The 18,548-nt window shown below is 40.4% G+C and overlaps 2 long non-coding RNA genes across 2 annotated transcripts in view; one reads left to right on the plus strand and one right to left on the minus strand.

The window, feature by feature from the left end:
- Window positions 1-18,548, plus strand: part of LOC140605296 (uncharacterized) — a 169,868-nt gene that overhangs the window by 28,174 nt on the left and 123,146 nt on the right. The gene's annotated exons all lie outside the window — the stretch shown is intronic.
- On the minus strand, window positions 8,069-15,978 carry LOC140605298 (uncharacterized). Its single transcript, XR_012007996.1, has 3 exons — window positions 15,792-15,978; window positions 8,905-9,153; window positions 8,069-8,539 (listed from the first exon to the last, which is right to left on the minus strand). It is a non-coding gene; the product is annotated as an uncharacterized lncRNA (long non-coding RNA).

Here is an 18,548-nt window from a genome sequence, read left to right on the forward strand (position 1 = left end):
GACCTTTTTTTTTTTTTTAAAGATTTCATTATTTATTTGAGAGAGAGAGAGAGAGAGAAGACACAAGTTGGGGGAAAGGGAGAGGGAGAGAAAGAGCATCCTCAAACAGACTTCCTGCTGAGCATGGAGTCTGATGCAGGGCTTCATCCCAGGACCCTGAGATCACGACCTGAACTGAAATCAAAAGCTGGACACAACCAACTGAGCCACCCAGGTGCCCAAGAGGGGGCCCTAAAAGAGACCTTCTTAGTAAAACTTGAAATATCAAGTTGTAATAGAAGTAATTGATAAGTAATTGGCATACTTTTGACTGCAGAAAATTTCAAAACTTTAAAAAAAAAAAAGATTTATTTATTTATTTATTTGAGAGGCACCTAGGTGGCTCAGTGGGTTGGGTGTCTGCCCTCAGCTCAGATCATGATCCCAGATCCTGGGATTGAGCCCTGTCTTGGGCTCCCTGCTCAGCAGGGAATCTGCTTCTCCCTCTGCCTATGTCTCTGCCTCTCTCTGTGTGTCTCTCATGAATAAATAGATAACTAAAATCTTTTTAAAAGATTATGTTTTTCATTATTGCTCATAGGTGGTAACCAATAGATGTGGTCAAAAGAAACAGGACTAAGAAAGTCACATAAAATTATAATTATAAAGGTAGGCAGTAAAACAGAAAAATAAACTTTTTACAATTAATAGAACCAAATAAACAAAAATGAAGAAACATACAACAAATACAAACAGAATAATCATCCCCCCGTAAATCTTTATAAATAAAATATAGAAAGTAAAATAATGTGCTAGAACTAATGTGAAACATATGGAATATAAAATTAAATAAAAATAAAAGATTCATAAGAAAGAGAAAGTTTAAAATTAAAAGAATGATAATGTCCATTAAATCCAAACAGAAGGAATTCATACCTAAAATGATCAAATGGGATAATAAATTTTTAATGTTAAGGGGTGAAATACAAAATTAGGATAGAATTAGTATGAATATCTATATGACAACATAGCAGCCACATTTATAATGCAGAAATTACAGGAAATGCAAGAAAATTTTAACAGAATCACTAAAAGCAAAAGACTATCTTTGTCAAAGAAAAAATAAGTATAACCAAATAAATTAGCTTTTATTGATAGAGACATTAAACTCTGTACACACCCAGAGAACACAACTTCTTTGCAAATACCAGTGGAATAGTCATGAAAACTGAGCTAACAAAAAATTGCGTAAAATAAAGAACTGCAACTCACTCTCACTTATGCATATAAAATCCTAAAAAGAAAAAAAATCAGAAAGCAAAGTCCAGTAGTGCAGTAAATGTTATAGTATCACCAAGTAGAGTTTAATCTAGGAATTTTAAGTGTGATTCAATATTAGGAAATCCATCAATATAACCAATTTTATTAATCTAAAGGAAAATTCATATAATAAGCCTTCAAAAATACTAAAAGACAATTGAAAAATCTAATACTATTCTTTGATAAAATACTCTATAACATATAACCCAAAAGCTTCATCATATTTGATGAATATGGCATCTTTTACAAAACTCAAGGATTTAAAAGAATGAGTACTCCTGCCACTATTGACATGTTAATGGTGACAATACCTAATGTAATCAAGAGAAATAAATTAGTTAAAGACATTGGAAATAGGATGTAAAAATACGTTTGTATAGTTGAAAAGTATATGTTGGTATAGTTGAAAAATCAACATAAGAACTACCATAGAAGGAGAAAAAATGAGTGGGAAATATTAGAAAGGGAGACAGAACATGGGAGACTCCTAACTCTGGGAAAGGGGTGGTGGAAAGGGAGGTGGGTGGGGGTGACTGGGTGACAGGCACTGAGGGGGTTACTTGATGGGATGAGCACTGGGTGTTATGCTATATGTTGGCAAATTGAACTCTAATAAAAAAAAGAACTACTATAGAACAATAAGAATTTTGTAAGTTAGTGGGGAGCAAAATAAATATATATAGAAGATGATATATTCTAATATACACAAATAATCATCAGTTAGGAAATAGAATGAAAGAAAAAATTCTATCTGCAATAATAACAAAAAGACAAAATACCTGGAGTATTTTAAAGACATGTATAAGACCTGCATTATGGAAGCTTTAGAACACTCCAGAAGACATGAATGAATGGAATATAATACCATATTCTTAGGGGGCCAAGGTAGCTTAGTTGGTTAAGCATCTGACTCTTGGTTTTGGCTCAGGTCATGATCTCCTGGGTGGTGAGATTGGCCCTTGTCTGGCTCCCCACTCAGCAGGGAGTCTTTCTTTAAGATTTTCTCCTCTGCCCCCCTCCTCCACTATGCATGAGCAAATTTGCTCTCTCAAAAAAATAAATCTTTAAAAAAATACCATATTCCTTTTTTAAAAAAAGATTTTATTAATTTATTTTTGTGAGAGAGAGAGCATGAGAGCATACAAGGAGGGGAGGAGCACAGGGAGAAGCAGACTCCCCACTGAGCAGGGAGCTTGATGTAGGACTCCATCCCGGGACCTCAGGATCATGACCTCAGCTAAAGGGGGCCCTTTAACCGACTGAGCCATCCAGGTGCCCCCTAAAAATATCTTGGTTGGTTACCTTTAATTTCTTTTTTTTAAAGATTTATTTATTTATTTGAGTGGGGGGTGAGCAGGGGGTAGGGGCAGAAGAAGAGGGAGAGAGGGCACAAGCCAGCTCCCCACTGAGCACAAAGCTCCACATGGGGCTCAATCTCACAACCCTGAGATCCCAACCTAGGCCAAAACCAAGAGTTGGACACTTAATTGTGCCACCCAGGTACCCCTCTTAATTTAATTTAATTTAATTTAATTTAATTTAATTTAATTTAATTTAATGGAAGGCCTATAAAAATGCCAACTTACTGCCTCTTTTTAAACCTATAAAAATAAGACTAACATATTCAGAGATTATTATGGAAGTTGGAAGGAGCCAAAGAAGAAAACAATGAAAGTAGACAAGCTCTATCATACATTGATATATAGTGTGAACCTCAAAATCTAAGTGTTTGTAGTTGTGCCCCACTCAAATAAGTAGTCTAGAAAACAAACACATACAATATGGGAATTTAGTTTAAATTCAGTACAAATGAAAATAATATTTCAGACAGAAGCAAATGGATTATTCAGTAGCTGATATTGATAGCTCTGAAAAAAAAAAAGTGTTGCCATAACTCAAGCTGTATACCAGGATGAGGTCCAAATGGATTAAATATTTAATGTTAAAAAAACAACTACTAGAAAAAAGTGGGAGGATGAAGGTTCTTTTTTTTTTAATAATAAATTTATTTTTTTATTGGTGTTCAATTTGCCAACATACAGAATAACACCCAGTGCTCATCCCGTCAAGTGCCCTGCTCAGTGCCCACCACCCAGTCACCCCCACCTCCTGTCCTCCTCCCCTTCCACCACCCCTAGTTCGTTTCCCAGAGTTAGGAGTGGATGAAGGTTCTTTTAAAACCTTGGGGTATGGCTAGGGCACCTGGGTGGCTCAGTCATTTAAGTGTCTGTGTCTTGATTTCAGCTCAGGTCATGATCTCATGGTGGTGAGATCAAGTCTTGCATTGGGGTCCATGCTCAGCATGGAGTCTGCTTGAGATTCTCTATCTCCCTCCCTCCCTCCCTCCCTCACCCCTGTTCATGTGCAGTCTCTCCTTTCTCTCTCAAAATAAATAAAATCTTAAAAAAACCCTTGGGGTACAGAAAGTCTTTTACACTCACAAAAGATTGATCAATTACAATTTTAAAAATTCTCCATAATAAAAATCTAGAGGACACTTACCAAAAATATAGCAAGCTGGGAAATATCTACATTCATAATGAAAGTTTAATCTCTAATATGTAAAGGATTCTTAGAAATGATGAGAACACGATCCACAACCCAAAAGAAAAACAAAAAAGGCAAATACTATGAATATATAATTCACAGAAAAGGGGAAATATAAATGGTTCTTAAACACAGGAAAGGTGGTTGAGCTAATTTATAATAAGAGAAATACAAATTAGAGATGCCTGGGTGGCTCAGTGTTTGAACCTCTGCCTTTGGCCTAAGTTGTGATCCTGGGGTCCTGGGATCGTGGTCCTGGGATCCCGTGGGGAGCCTGCTTCTCCCTCTGCCTGTGTCTCTGCTTCTGTCTCTGTCTCTCATGAATAAGTAAATAAAATCTTAAAAAAAGAGAGAGAAATACAAATTAAGAATATACTGAGACTATTTTTAACTATCCATTTTGGAAAACTGCTAAACATCGAAACTACTTATTTACTAAATTATTGGGGAAATACATTCTCTTACACATTGTAGATGGGAGTATAAGTTAGTATAATTTTTATAGAGGGAATTTAGCAATATCTGTCACATTTAGTATAAATGCATGCATGCTTTGATGCAGCAATGCTCCCTGGGATTTTGGGGTATATCACACCTTCTCACTGATCACAACTTGCATCTTATCCTGTTGGACCTGCTGGGCCTTGAGTCTGATTATATAGATCTGGAAGCAATGAGGGGAAATGGAGTCACTAGTAGGATCATCAGTGCCTTGCAAGGAAGCTAGTAGAGGGGAATCCATTGCAGCCTCTGCAGGGAAGGCTGACCAATTTCCTCAGGTAAGAGAGGAAGAATTGCCACTTTTGGTAAAAAAGATTTGACAGGATTTAGGGGTTCAAGTATCTAACAATCTACACTCCAGATCTCCCCATAATATCAAAGCAAGTCTAGATTAATCTTTGTGTTTTTTGGTCTAGTTTTGTTCCCTGCCCTATCTTGTGTCTCTTAATTCCCTACAGTTTTCTCCAGAAAGCACTTAGTCATAAATCACTTGTGCAAGAACTCACGCAGGCTCTGCTTCTAGAGCTTGGTCTAAGTCGTCTGCTCTTCAGACTGTATCTCTGATCTACATCCTATATTCCTTCTTGAGACATCCACACGGATGTCTAATAGGCATTTCCAACTCATCCTATTTCAAACTGAGCTCCTGATAACTCTCTGACTTCAACATGCTTCTCTCACCACTTTTTCCCTCCCCTGTGTCAGCAGATGGCAACTCCATTCTTCCAGTTGCTCTGGACAAAGCTTTTTACTTTACATTCCACACACAATCACTCCGAAACCCTGATGTTAAACTATTGAACTAGGTACTGAATCGATGTTTAGATAAACTGCTGCTGGGTTGAGGTTTCATATGCAGCAAGCAGCTCCTTCTCCACTGCAATCTATTGAAAGTTGGCTCCCACAAAAGAGTTTGAACAAATCAGGGTTAGAGTTGTCAACAGCTTTCGAAATGAATCTGTAATTCCACCATTTATCACCACCCCCACTGCCCCTACTCTGGTGCAAGCCACTACTGCATCTTGCTTGGGTTATTGCAATGGCCTCCTAACTGGTTTTGTAGCTTCTATGCTCATTTGCCCTTGGTCTATATTCAGCGTGGCAGCCAGCAGGCTCCTTTAAAAATATAAGCCATGGGGCGCCTGGGTGGCTCAGTCAGTTGAGCATCCACACTTGGTTTGGGCTTACAGGTCTCAGGGTTGTGGGATTGAGCCCCATGTTGGGCTCTGTGCTCAGCAGGGAGTCTGCTTCCCCCTATCTCTCTCCTGTCCTTCCCTCACTCACACATACTCTGTCTCAAATAAATAAAAAAATCTTTTAAAAAATAAAAAAGTATGTCATATCATGTCACATGTCTTTCAAAATTCTCCACTTGCTTTTCATCCTTAAGAAAAAGCCTAAATTTTCATAATGAATAGAAATCCTTTAGGATTTTGTTTGCTAGGATAGTTATTTCTGCTACTCTATCCGCTTCTCATACTGCTCTGGTCACTTTGGCTTCCTTGGTGTACCTTGAATAAACCAGGTGTGAGTCTTCCTCAGAGCCTGTGCATTAGATGACCCTTCTGCTTGGAAAGTTTTTCCCCAGATGTGTGTATGGCTCACTCCCTCCTTGCTCCAGGCATTGTCGTGTCCACTGTAAACCGCCATTCTCTGTACTACCATTCCCTGCCCGGTTGCTCTTCTCAGCATTACCACTGTCTGTCTTACACTTACATTTTTTTTAATCATTTGTTTCCCTCACAGCTATGTAAACTCCACAGGGATAGGGATTTGTGTCTGTTTTGTTCCTCCCTGGTAAGTGGTAGGCACTCAATAAATATTTATTGAAGACAGGAAAGCATTGTCTTGTTATAATTAACTAGATTACTTATTAATGCAAACATTCATTATTTCTATGCCTGTAGGACTATCTATGTCTACTAGAAACTGGATCAGCAGTGAACATTGTCTTATAAACTCAGACCCTTCGGTGATTTTTTCCAGTCCACTGATGTAATGACTAGCCTTCACATTTTCTACAATTTTTGGTAGAGAGAGCTGATTGCTGCCATATTCTTTTACATCTGAACAAGAGTTTATTGAACATCTAGATATGGAAGTCTAGGTATATATCTCCCAGCTATGTGCAATGGGGATATGAAAGTAGAATCTATACATTCCAGAAATCTGCCACGGAACGTATATATACCCCAGTTACAAGGATACAAAATAGTTAAGCGCTTAAGTGCCCATTACCAAGTACTACTAGTTCACATTTGACCCTGGTGTGGAGAGAATTCTAGAATGGAAATTAATCAGACACAGTTGTCCAGCATTATCTATTTATGATGTTTTGCTGCAAATTTTATATGTCTCAAATACATGATATTGGGGCATTTCCATCTATCTTTGATAACACTGTTTGGTTTTGACATCTCTTAATGTCACGGATGGCCTCCTATTCTGAATTTCTATGGACTTACGGCCTGTATCGCTGACGACTCTTGTGTGGTCCACTCAAGTGAAGAAGGCCAATCTCAAGATTTTAAAAGTCTCAAGAATGAGGGCTTGCATGGGCAGAGAGTTGGGAGGGAACCAAACCTTTGAAATCAGGTCAGAATTGTGCAGCAGGGAGTGAGCCAGGACGTGGCTTTAGGTGGCTGTTCACGCGGCTGGCCTCCAGCACAGGCTTGTAATGAATCCAAGTTCCAGTGGTTTGGATGGTCGGCCTTGGTAACAGGTAAAAGCTTTTGAAACTGGGCTTTAGCAGTGGGCAACTGAATGCATTTTGAATTTTAGTAAGCTGAGCTGACGTGTCTTTTAACTATAAATAATACTAATCCTGAACTATAGTGGTAGAAACCCAAGCCTGGGGTGATAGAGAACTCTAAGGGGTGGCAGTGGTTTTTAAGGACTCTTATTTTTCTTTTAGCAAAAATAAATCATTTTTTAGAAGAGGTTGAGTAAACTATTTAAGATACAATATTTACAGAACAGTATTCCTTCTCCATATTGCTCAAGGTGATTTTTTAAAATGAGAGACCACTCCTTTGTCATTAGATGATTATATCACTTACATCAGAACTAAACTGCAATAGGTTTTTTTTAAGGTTTATTTATTTAGGGCAGCCCTGGTGGCTCAGCGGTTTGGCGCTGCCTTCAGTCCAGTGCCTGATCCTGGAGACCTGGGATCGAGTCCCACATCAGGCTCCCTGCATGGCGCCTGCTCCTCCCTCTGCCTGTGTCTCTCTGCCTCTCTCTCTCTCTCTCTCTGTGTCTCTCATGAATAAATAAACAAAATCTTAAAAAAAAAAGTTTATTTATTTAAGTAATCTCTACACCCAACGTGGGGCTCAAACTCACAACTCTGAGATCAAGAGCCACACACTCTTCCAACTGAGCCAGCCAGGTGCCCCTAAGGTACAATAGTTTTGAGAGCAACATGGATTTCTGCCTCCAAGGAGCACTATAGTTTTCCTAGGATATCAGATTAGGACGGAGGTGGGTGGCTGACAAACTCCTTGGATGTACTGTGATTTGGGTCATCACCAGAAGCAGGATCCCTTCTATCCTGTAGGGGTCAGATTCAAGGAAACTATTGTCCTTATTGCTGAAAAGTTTCCAATGGAGGAGAAAAATAGCTGGTCCAAAGGTTTAGAATTGGGAAGCGTTTAGATTCTAATTCCTTTGTACTGTAACAGAAAAATCCATAAGGAAACTGGGAGAACAGCTGCAAGTCTTAAATTAAAGCCGATGACTGTATTTATGTGAATCAATAACATTTTTTTATATTATCTGCTTTTGTTACATGCATTATTGCAAGCCGAGATTCTACTAGTCTGTTATTTTTTGGGAAAATAATCACTGGCCTTTAGCAGCAAGACCAGATTTTCAGGGCTCCAGAGAACAAGACTGAAGACGTCTTTGTGTGTCCAACATACACATTGCTTCTCAGCATTTCCAAGGTAGACACAAGCACTATTGTTTGCTATCATAGCATTTATATAAAGTCTCACGAACTCAGTGTCCCGAAATAACCAAAAATTCGAAGGCATCTGTAGCAAAATATGTCAGTAATGCAATTTGTAGAAGGGTGACACGTAAAGATTATTTTAAGAAGGACAACAACCAAGCCCATTCATTCAACAAGTATTTCCTTTGTGCCCACTCTGTGGGAGATGCGGAGACCAGAGAAGACAGTCTTTGTGCTCTGAAAGAAAAACATATTTTTCTATTAGGCCAAGAGCAATGTCTGAAATCGAAGCATGCATTTAAAAGATGAGGCCCCCTCTACTGTATTCAGAAAATATGCTTTGAGAATATACTTTATTGTGGCGAAATACACCTAATAGAAAGTTCCCCATTTCAGCCTTTGTAGAGTGTACATTTCTGTGGCATTAGTACATTCCCATTGCTATGCAGCCATCGCCACCATCCGCCTCCAAACTTTTCATCCTCTCCAACTGAAACTCTATCCATTAAACAAAAATGCCCCATTCTCCACCCCCCCTCCCCTCAGCCCCTGGCAACCACCGGTCTACTTTTTTTCTCCATGAATTTGACCACTTTCAGTACCCCACTTCAGCAGAATCACACAATATTTGCCCTTCCGTGTCTGGATGATCTCACAAGCATCATGTTGTCAAGGTTCATTCACGTTGCAGCAGATGTCAGAATTTTCTTCTTTGTTAAGGTAGAATAATATTCCATTGTCCGTATAGACCCCGTTTTATTTGTCCATTCGTTTGTTGATGGACACTTGGGTTGCTTCCACCTTTTGGCTCTTGTGAATAATGCTGTGGTGAACATAGATGTGCAAATAATCTGTTTGAAACCAAGCAAATGCCTTTTAGAATCTGAATGAGGGGTAATGAACACCGTGAGGAAGATTCATTGTGGCACAATGAATTAAAGTATTTATGGATGCTGATGGGAAAGAGCCAGAAACTGTATAACATTCTTCTTCTTCTTTTTTTTTTTTTTAATCTAGAGCAGTGAAATAAACACACTGCAGAGTATCTTTGCTATAAAGAATGTGATGTCCTTCAGCTCTGGGGAATAGCCCAGCAGTTGCTCTGTGGAACAAGACCTTAGAACCCTACAGTTTCCTGGGAGGCAATGGTTGGCACAGGCATCCATGGAGCCTGGCTCTCCCTTCCTGGAGTGCAGATGCTGCCAGAAGCTCTAGTTCTCTTACATCAAGAATGGCTTTAAGAGCGCAGAGTTCAAGTCAGTCAGTCTCTACCCAAAATTCAATAGCTTACTTTTTTGGATAAACCTTGATCTGTTTTGCTCTGCCTAACTATGCTATCTAGTCACATTCCTTTGCTTCATTTCAACGCTGGCTCCAACTTCAGAGGTCCTGTCTTATAGCTTGTCTTGTAGGCACCCCTGGAAAGTGAATTGATTTTGCATGGAGGACCTTGCTGGCCTATTCTATCCCTGTGGTTCTATCCCTGTGGTTGTTGTCTTTGACTCACACTACTGGTCCCCCTTTTTTTTTTTTTAAGATTTTATTTATTTATTCTTGAGAGACAGAGAAAGAGAGAGAGAGAGAGAGAGAGGCAGAGTCACAGGCAAAGGGAGAAGCAGGCTCCATGCAGGGAGCCCGACGTGGGACTGGATCCCGAGTCTCCAGGGTCACGCCCTGGGCTGAAGGTGGTGCTAAACCACTGAGCCACCCGGGCTGCCCACTACTGGTCCCTTTTAGCCCTTGCTTCCTTTTGACAGCATCACACTTTACGGACTAGTATGGATTCCATCCTAGTGTCTCCTGGTCATCCTGGTCTTGTAGCAACTGGTAACCCAGCCCTGAGAAATGAAATCACGAAAACCTCAAGAAGGTTCTTTTCTTTGACTCAGACTCAAAATTTGTGAACAGTTTCCATGAATTTAGGGAATCCTGGGGAGTCAGAACCTGAGAACTGGGACTAGGCTTGTCAAGAGTCCTAATCACAGCTGATTGTCCACCTAATCACTGATTCCCAAGGTACAAATTGAGGACCAAACATTGACACTTCTCTCATGCCCCACTCCCTGTATTCTACTACAGACTCTCCTCCTGGCAGAGATTTAGGTAGTGGAAAGTACTAAGATCCCAATTTTGGTCCCTGTCTTGGAAACTAAAGGGCTTCCAAGGCATGAAACTTTTGATGATGATGAGAATCAACCCAATGAATAAGGGCTCTTGGGGGACATGGTGCATGGTCTTGGAGTAAAGATCTGAATTTAAGAATACATTCTTTTCTTCCTTTTATCAATGTTGTGGCCTTGGGAAAGTCAATTACCTTCCCAGGGTCTCAGTCTTCTTACCTGTAGGATGGGAGAAGAGGGTGAAATCCTCGGGTTGTGATGGTGGTGGTCAGATGGTAGTGCCAGTATTGATAGTGGTGTCACATGTATGCGGGGGAGGGGTGGGGCAGATGTACTGAAAGAGTTAGTTGGACCAATTAATCAAATGTTTGATATTTATCTAGAAGATTTGTAGGAAAGCAGCAGTCAGTCTTTGGAAGATTAATATATAATTTTGAATAACAGTGGAATCTCGAACACTGCCTCCATTTCTGTCCTGCTCTGCTCTGTCCTACCTTCCCCTGCCCTATGCCACTTCAATCCTTACTGGTCTCTCAGATCATAGGGTCTTACAGGCTAAGTTCAATGTTTGAGATGAAGTAGAATTATTTAGTCTCCCTTATTTTGTCTACAAATGATTTATTAGTTTTAAAACTTAAATGAACTTTTGCTGTTGTTCTTTTTGATGATACAGGGTTATTGGAGGGAGAAGCAGGCTCCACGCACCGGGAGCCTGACGTGGGATTCGATCCCGGGTCTCCAGGATCGCGCCCTGGGCCAAAGGCAGGCGCCAAACCGCTGCGCCACCCAGGGATCCCGCACTCATTATTCCTTTCAGACATTTTCCTTACATAGAATTGCATTTATACATATGTGTACACAAAATAATATTAATATTTCAGATATTTAACTTTTTACAAAAATTTTTATGTATTATGATTATTTCCTTTTTATGCCATGGCAGACATAAGAAAGCCTTGCAAGAAGTATTGAAAGAGACTCTGAATTTTATATGTGAAAAAGCATGAACAATGGAATGATCAATAATGAACAAAACAGGAGTGCTTTGGTGGCTAGTTGGTTAAGCGTCTTACTCTTAGTTTCAGCTCAGGTCATAGTCTCAGCATCCTGGGATGGAGCAGAGTATTGGGCTCTGCGCTTAGTGAGGAGTCGGCTTGGGGATTTTCTCCCTTTCCTTCTGTCCCTCCCCCGTACTTGCTCTCTCTCTCTTTAAAATAAATAAATAAATCTTTAAAAAATATAATGAACAAAATAATTATTAATTTCTCAGAAAGGATCATTTGTTCTCACAGATGGCACTTTTCTAGGACACAAATATTTTGTGGAGAATGTGGCACAGAACATGAAAAAAATTGGAATCTTAGGAGTAAAAATATTTGACTCAAGAAATGTGCTGAATAAGCAAGATTTTATTTTCAGTCTTTTACAGTAATTTTAAACGGAACCAGGACACAATAAACTTGGTGCTGTCATTTCATTCCACCACCGTGGTGCTCTCCCCCCCAGAACCCAGCAGGACAGTCTGAAAAGGCACAAATTGTGAAGATTTTATTGCAGGCAGGGTTTTTATATCCTTGCTCATTGTTTCGCAATCTGCATTGTGATGACTATCATTTTAAATGTTCCATTTCCTCTCTTCAAAGAGGGAATCGTGGATTGGTTCTACCCTAGATTCTCAGCCAGTGTTATTCTGCATTATAACATTATGTCCTAAGGAGCATGCTCTCATGTATGTTGATTTTATATTTACTATTTTTAACCACTATAGACAATTTTATTATCTAACATTGTTCCAAGGATCGTATTAGCTGAATCTCTGCCATTTGGGGGATATTTTTTATGACTTCTCTATTTTACATCAAAAGTATTAGTGGTTCTCTCTCTCTTTTATAAGCACAAGTCATGTTTATGTTTCTCATGGACATACGTATCTGAAAACAAATGCAATAGCTATCCCATAGCAAAGTGTGTTCTACATTTCTCCATCAACATTTACAGGTATTTTGTGATTGACTCCAGTCTTGTTTTCAGCCCTACCGAGGTATAACTGACCAACAGTTGTAATATATATGAAGTGTGTAATGTGATGATTTAATACGTATACACTGTGAAAGATTCCCATGGTCAAGTTAATCAATATCTCACACAGTTACCTTTTTTTTTTTTTTTTTGGTGAGACCATGGAAGTTCTACCCCCGGTAAGCCATATATGATCACAAGGGTAAGCAACCAATCGATAACACCATTCTATACCAACACAGCCATTCTATTTTCCACTTTCATTACTATATTCAATAAATGACATGAGGTATTCAACACTTTATTATAAAACAGATTTTGTGTTAGATGATTTTTCCCACCTGTAGTGTTCTGAGCACATTTAAGGTAGGCGAGGCCAAGCTATGATGTTTGGTAGATTAGGTATATTAAATGCATTTTCAACTTAAAGTATTTTTCACTTACAGTGGATTTATCCAGACATAACCCCATTGTGAACTGAGGTCGATCTGGATACCTGGGCATGGAACTTCTGGATCATATGGTAACTGTGTGTAACCCTGGAAGGAGCTGCACCCAAGCAATTTTCCAAAGCAGTAGCACCATTTTTTGCAATCCTAGCAGCAGTGCATGAATGGTTCAGTTTCTCTCTATCCTTTCGAATACTCGTTTGTCCTTTTGGTTTTAGCCACACTAATGGATGTGAGATGGTATGTCATTGCTTTAATTTGCATTTTTATAGTAATAATAATGTGGAACATCGCTTGTGTGCTTATTGGCCATCTGTGTGCCATCTTTGGAGAAATGTCTATTCAAATCCTTTGCCCATTTTATTATTTATTTATTTATTTTTCCTTTGCCCATTTTATTTTTACTTTTATTTTTTACTTTTAAAAAGATTTTATTAATTTATGAGAGAGAGAGAGAGAGAGTGAGGCAGAGGCAGAAGCAGGCTCCATGCAGGGAGCCCGACATGGGACCTGATCCCAGTTCTCCAGGATCACACCCTAGGCTGAATCAGGCAGCACTAAATCGCTGAGCCACCTGGGCTGCCTCCTTTGCCCATTTTAAATTGGATTATATCTGTTTATCGTTGAGTTATAAGTGTTCTTTGTATATTCTGGATGCAAATTCCTTATCAGATATTTGATTTGCAAATGTTTTCTTCCATTCTGTGTTTTTTTTTTTTTTACTTTGTTGATGGTATCCTTGGAAGCTCAAAAGTTTTTAACTTTTATTTATTACACTCTCCCTATGTCTTCTTTAGTCATTTGTGCTTTCAATGTCCTAAGAAGGCTTTTTACTCTTGGTCATGAAGAGTAAAGGTCATGAAGATTTACTCTTATGTTTTCCTCTAAGAGTTTTATAGTTTTATCTCTTATATTTGGTCCTATGATCCACTTCGAATTCATTTTTGTGCATGGTGTCCAATTTTTTCTTTTTTTATGTGGATTTCTAGTGTCTCAGCACCATTTTTGATGCTCACTAAGTTTTTACGAGTCTCAAAAATGAACATATATAAAGCACTTAGAAATACCTGGGGATGCATAGAGCAGCACTGAGTAAATATTAGTTATTATTTTATCATTTATTGTATGGAGCTGTCATATGTCTACTTATCCTTCTGCCTCAAAAGACTATCTTTATCTTCATGCCTATGTGCCTGGCCTAGTTCCTGACAGACAGTACCTGCTGAATGGATTTCGTTGAATGGATGAAAATATATAGAGTTTCTCTGCTGAGACAGTCAGAGGGTAAAGCACAGTTTCAACACTGATGTTCTACTGGGCTTGGCTTGGGTCCCTACCAGAGGGCTTCTCAAAGTTAGAGCACATTGACAGTACCTGCCTTAAAGCATCTCTCCAGAACACACAGAATGCAAACTCTGGATACATTACCCTGCAGAACTAGAATCTTTTCAGCATAGTATTCATTCCTGTGTGACTCTCCTCACCATTTGCTTCTTTCTCCTCTTGTTCCTGAGCATGCACGTAGGGAATGGAATCCCTCCTGAATATCAGAGTCAGCCAAATCTCTTCTGCTGTATCCTTTGCCTTTCAACCCCTCAAAGCTGAAGGTACAAGGCTCACTCCCAGCATCTTCCCAGTCTCTATCCATACAGTTTTCCCACATGATCTCATCTAATGTAATGACTCTAAATACCAAGTAAGTGTTGATGACTCGCAAACCTGTTACTCCAGCCTTACTGAGGTCCAGACTCACAATTTAATTGTCGTCTTCATGTCTCATTTTGGATATCTAACAGGTGTCTCAAACTTAATATGGCCAAAACCGAGTTCCTCCCACAAACATATTCCTCGTCTCAGTAGATGGCTCCATACATTTTCCTAGTGACTGCAGTTAAAAATTTGAGATCCATCCTTGATTCCTCTCTTTTTTTTTAAGATTTTAAATTTATTTATTTGAGAGAGAGAGAGAGCGAGTGAGAGGGAGAGCAAGCACATGGTGGAGAGAAGGGTAGAGGAAGAGGAGCAGAGGGAGAGGGAGAAGCAGACTCCTTGCCGAGAAAGGAGCCCTATGCAGGGTTGGGTCCCAGGATCCTGGGATCATGACCTGAGTTGAAATCAGACTCTCTTTTTTTTTTTTCTTTCTTTAATATTTTATTTATTTATGAGAGAGAGAGAGAGAAGCAGGCTCCATGCAGGGAGCCCGACGTGGGACTCGATCCTGGATCTCCAGGATCACGCCCTGGACTGAAGGTGGTGCTAAACCGCTGAGCCACCAGGGCTGCCCTGAAGTCAGACTCTTAATTGACTGAGCCACTCAGGCACCGCCTTGATTCCTCTTTATCTCTCATTCCCATATCAGGCAAATCCTACTGAATCTGCTTTCAAAATATGCCAGCATGTTATCACTGCTCACCACCTCCAGTGCTTCTACTTGAGAACAAGCTCACGTCTGCCCATGAGTGGTCGGATGCAGTAACCGCTGACTGCTCTCTATCCTTATCTTCCCCTATTCCATTCTCTAAGTCATAACCAAGAGGATCTGTTTAAAAACATAGATTAGGTCATGCTACTCCGTTGTTTTAAACTCTCTATTGGCTTTCTATTATGTTAGGATAACACCCAAATTTCTTACCATGACCAACATGACTTTCTTGATCTTGCCCTTTAAGTAAAAGTTGAAATTTCTACCAGGTGCAAAGATTTAATGATAGGAGATTTCAAAGCAAGCTGCCAGTTCACAATATTCAGGTTTTCAAAGAAAATGGGCATAAACCTGTTCCATAACTGCTGAAACCCTTTGATAAAATGAAAGGGTTAGACAGTGGAAGAGAGAGGATTTTGTGAAGAATAAGTATTTAGAAAAGCTATGTAATGAAACCCAGTCTGTCAAGGAGGTCTTACCTCAAAGCTGGTGGTGCTCCAGAGCTTTCCTGGGGCCACTTGCAAAGCTTACTGTGTTAATGCTTCAGTTGGGAGGTTTGTAGGCTAAGGTTTTGCTCCTGCTTGGGGGGTTAAGATAATGAGAAACAGACTAGCTAACTTTTGGGGCAGAGCCAGGAGCATGTGGCCACATTAGGACTGTGGGGGCATGGTGAGGGCACCAGCTGCAGGCCCCAAGGGAGAGAGCATGTGTGTACAGGTGTCTTGAGATTTGACCAATAGGGCTGCCTGGTGGAGTGAGGAAATGCCAGCAGTAATAATTTGGAGGCAAATGTCTAGGGGCTGAGGATGGAGTCTCAAGAGATCACCCAAAATAGAAACGCTCTCTCCCCATCAAAGGGAATTGCAGAAGAGAGAGCCCAGTGGGAATCTTCCAGAGCTCCGAAGTTTACTCATGAAGAGGCATCATCATCATCATCATCATCATCATCAATCATCATCATTATCATCTGCCAGGCCTGGAAAGGACAAGGCTTTGGTGCTAGTCTAAGTGAGACCCTTCCTGTCCCTTTTCCAGTCTCTACCTGCATTAACCAATCTCGGAGGGGTTGAAGGTACAGCCATCTTGTTATTTTGTGTTCATATATTGGACAGAAATGCCCAGTTTCTGCTTTGGGGTCTTTCTGTGGATTTTTTTTTAATTTTTATTTATTTATGATAGTCACAGAGAGAGAGAGAGAGAGGCAGAGACACAGGCAGAGGGAGAAGCAGGCTCCATGCACTGGGAGCCCGACGTGGGATTCGATCCCGGGTCTCCAGGATCGTGCCCTGGGCCAAAGGCAGGCGCTATACCGCTGCGCCACCCAGGGATCCCTTTTCTGTGGATTAAAGTGATTCTGAGACAACTAGTTTGATAAGCGTGAATAGTCATGTGGCCTGCTGGAGTCCTTATTCTCTGGCAGGAGATGGCTCCCTCACTTGGTAAAATTAGAAGAAATAGTGGATGAGAATGCATGAAATTATGACTTGATAACACTATGAGTTCAGCCAGTGATACATGGCGAAGGCTCTGCTTGCTCTGGCCCCTTAGCCCACGTCACCCCGGAGAATGCCTTCCCAAGCCTACAGGTCTGAAGGAGCAATTTTTCCCTTTCCAGGCAGTCTCTGACAATCTTACTCTTCTGTTTTCTTCGCAGCACTGATTACTACGTGAAAGCGTCTTGTTCATGTGGGTTCTTATTGTCAGTTACCTTCCATTGGGCTACAGGTTCCATAGACGGAGGAATCCCACCTCTTTGGTTCACTGCTCTATCCCCGGTGACTAGACTAGGTACTCTGTGTACATAAGTGCTCAGTAAATATTTGCTGAGTGAATGCATAAAAACTGTACGAGCAATATAGATCTGAGAGTAGGGGAATTGCATATTCATCAACTTCGGTGAGATCTCTCTATTGTGGATTAGTCATTTTCATATAATTCTACATGTACGCTGTGGTAGTGACAACTTTTACATTATTTGTATAACTGTTTCTCTTTTATCACAAGGTCACGATCCAAAAGGATACACTTACATTAAAAAAATGTTTCAAACAAATGTGGAGAAAGGACAGATTTGAAGTATTAAAGAGAAAATATTTGACTATGAATCAACTTGACTATATTTGCATTCAAGAAAATATTTTTGCTTTTTAGTTTTTAATTTTTTTAAAGATTTTATTTATTTATGAGAGACACAGAGAGAGAGAGAGACAGAGACACAGGCAGAGGGAGAAGCAGGCTCCATGCAGGGAGCCCGATATAGGACTCGATCTCAGAACCCAGGGATCATGCCCTGGGCTGAAGGCAGACACTCAACCACTGAGCCACCCAGGCGTCCCTATTTTTGCTTTTTAATATGGTCTCACAGGGATCTCTTTTTAATGCTGGTGTTGGAGGACAGGATAGCACATGCACCTTGTAAGCTATGGTATCTCAGTGTGACAGATAGACGCTAAGATGGTTTCCCATGACCTCCACCTTTGGTGTCTGCACCTTTTTGTAACCCCCACCCTTTGAGTGTCCCTGTAGACTGTGACTTGCTTCTATCCAACAGAATATGGCAAAAGTGATAGGTTGTTACTCCTGGGACTGTTCTATGCCATTCAAGACTCCATCTTGCTAGCTAGCTTGGCCTAGAGACTATCTTTGCTGGCTTGATGAAGTAAGGCACCATGTTGAAACGGTCCACTTGGCACAGACTGCCGGTGGCCACCGGGATCCGAGGGAGCCTTCAACCATCACGCAGGAAGAGGCAGATGGCCCTCATTCCCAGCACCACATGGAAATGGGTTCTCTCACTGGAACATAAAACCAATTTAAACCATTATCAGCCACTTATACCTCAGAGTCCAGGAAGGATTTAAGAAGAGATTTGGTAGAAATATGGACCAAGGCTCTGACCTTGGTCCTATGACTGCTCGTAGGTGAGGGTGGATGCGTAACAGGGAAACTCAGCTGGAGACAGACTCGTCTCCATCGTTTAGGTCTTGGCCATATGAGTGTCTCTGTATACTTGTCGCCTATACAAGTATACAGTAATCTTACGAGTAATCTGATGGGGGGAGATATGTTTATAGGGCTTGAGGGGGAATAAGAAGGCTGGAACTCAGTCAGAGACACGGAAAACCCTCTACATTGATGCTAACGATGGTAGCATGCAGGCAAAAGCGGAACAGGCAAATCAGGGGCAGTCAGTGTGCCTCGTGGTAACCGAACCCGTGGGGAATTTGCATCCTCAC

This window comes from Canis lupus, chromosome 15, assembly GCF_048164855.1.
Source record: "Canis lupus baileyi chromosome 15, mCanLup2.hap1, whole genome shotgun sequence".
Lineage (NCBI taxonomy): Eukaryota > Metazoa > Chordata > Mammalia > Carnivora > Canidae > Canis > Canis lupus.